The sequence below is a fragment of the Kogia breviceps genome, chromosome 5, assembly GCF_026419965.1.
Source record: "Kogia breviceps isolate mKogBre1 chromosome 5, mKogBre1 haplotype 1, whole genome shotgun sequence".
Classification (NCBI taxonomy): Eukaryota; Metazoa; Chordata; class Mammalia; order Artiodactyla; family Physeteridae; genus Kogia; species Kogia breviceps.
The window spans coordinates 114,140,545-114,143,089 of NC_081314.1; positions in this window are offsets into that span (position 1 = coordinate 114,140,545).

A 2,545-nucleotide genomic window follows, 5' to 3' on the forward strand; every position below is an offset into this window, starting at 1 on the left:
AGGAGTGGTGAAAGGGGACATTCTATCCTCATACCTGATCTTAGGGAAAATCTTCAAGTGTCTAATCATTATGTCTGATGTCAACTACAGGTGTTTTTAGATATTCTTTATCAAGTTGTGTAAATTTACCTCTATTGCTAGTTTACTGAAAGCTTTTATCATGAATGAGTGTTGGATTTTGTCCAACAAAATGCTTTTCTTTTCATCTATTGCTCTAATCATGTGATTTCTTTTTTTGCCCTTTGACGTGATAGATTGCATTAATTGATTTTCAATGTTGAGCTAGTCTTGCATACCTGGTATAAATCCCACTTGGTCATGGTTCATAATTATTTGTATATTATTGGATTCACTTCACTAATATTCTGTTTAAAATGTGTTTATGTTTCATGAGAGATATTGGTCTGTAGGGTTTTTTTTTCCCTTGTAATGTCTGTTTGGTTACATTAGGGTAATGATGGCCTCATGGTATCAGTTAGGAAGTAACTCTGTTTCTTTCTTCTGAAGGAGACTGTACAGAATTGGTATAATTTCTTCCTTACATGTTTGGTAGAATTCCCCAGTTTACCCATCTGGGCCTGTTGCTTTTGGTTTTGGAAGGTAATGCATTATTAATTAAACCTTTAAATAGATACAGTCTTGTTCAGATTGTCTGTTTCTTCTTCTGTGAGTTTTTAGTGATTTTGTCTTTCAAAAAATTGGTCCATTTCATCCAGGTAATCGAATTTGGGGGCATAGAGTTCTTCATCATATTTTCTCTGTATGCTTTTAGTGTGCTTGGGACCTGTATTGTTCCTTATTTCAAAACTGATGCCAGTAATTTTTATACTGTGTTTTCTTCTTACTTAGCAAGGCTAGAGGCTTAGCCATTTCATTAATCTTAACAAGGTATTAGTTTTAGTATCATTGATTTTCTCTACTGATTTCTTGTTTTCAACTTAATTTGTTTCTGTTCTAATTCATATTATTTTATTTCTTCTGCTTATTTTGGACTTAATTTGCTCTTGTTTTTCTAGTTTCCTAAAATGAAAATTTAGATTATTGATATTAAATCTTTTTCTTTTCTAAATATACATATTTAATGTTAGAAATTTCCCAATAAATTGTTCATAAAATCTTTATTGATGAGGAAGTGACATAGGCATATGTATGTGTATAGAAAATGATCACCTAAATCAAGATAATGATCATGTTCATCACTTTAAAAGCTTCATCTTCATCCTTTGTAATTCTTTCCTCTCAACCCCTCCTACACAATCCCCAGACAACCACTACTTTCTCTCACTGTAGATTATTTTGCCTTGTAGAGTTTTTATAAATGGAACCATTTTATATAAATGGAACACTTTGGATTTTTTAATTGAAGTATAGTTGACATACAATATTATATAAGTTTCAGGTATACAACATAGTGATTCAACATTTATATACATTATGTTTACATCACCACAATAAGTCTAGTAATCATCTGTCACCATGAAAAGTTTTTGCAATATTATTGACTATACTTCCTATGCTATATGTTACATCACTCTGACTTATTTATTGATATTTGGTAACTGGAAGTTTCTAACTCTTAATCCCCTTCACCCATTTTGACACTCCTCCCTGTGAACACGTTTGTTCTCTGTATCTACGAGTCTTTTTCTGTTTGGTTTTGATTTTTTGTTTTGTTTTTTAGTTTCCACATATAAATGATATCACATGGCATATGTCTTTCTCTATCTGGCTTATTTCACTTAGCATAATACCATCTAGGTTCACATATGTTGTTGCAAATGGCAAAATTGCATTCTTTCTTATGGCTGAATAATATTCCATTATATATATTTACCACACTTCTTTATTTATTTATCTGTCTATAGACCATTAGTTAGCTTCCATATCTTGGTTTTTGTAAATAACACAGCAATAAACATTGGAGTGCATATATCTTTTCAAATTGGTGTTTTTTGTATCCTTTGGGGAAAAAATACCCAGAAGTGGAATTGCTAGATCAGATGGTAGTTCTGTCTTCAATTTTTTGAGAAACATCCATACTGCATTATTTAGTGGCTACACCAATTTACATACCTACCACAAGTGCACAAATGTTCCCTTTCCTCCACATTCTTGACAACACTTATTATTTGCTTTCTTTTTGATAAAATACATTCTGACAGGTACGATGTGATCTCATTGAAGCTTTGATTTACATTTCCCTGATAATGAGTATTGTTGAGTATCTTTTCAAGTGGCTCTTGGCAATCTGTATGTCTTCCTTGGAATAATGTCTATTCAGGTCCTCTGCCCATTTTAAAATCAAATTCTTTATTTTTTGATATTGAGTCATGAGTGGTTTATATATTTTGGATATTAACTCCTTACTGGATATATAATTTGCAAATATTTTATTTCATTCAGTAGGTTGCCTTATTCTTTTGTTAATGGTTTCCTTCACTGTGTATAAGTTTTAGTTTGATGAAGTACCATTTTTTGTTGTTGTTGCTACCCTTTCCTGAGGGCAAAAATGAAGAAAAAATATTGCTCTGACCAATGTAAAAGA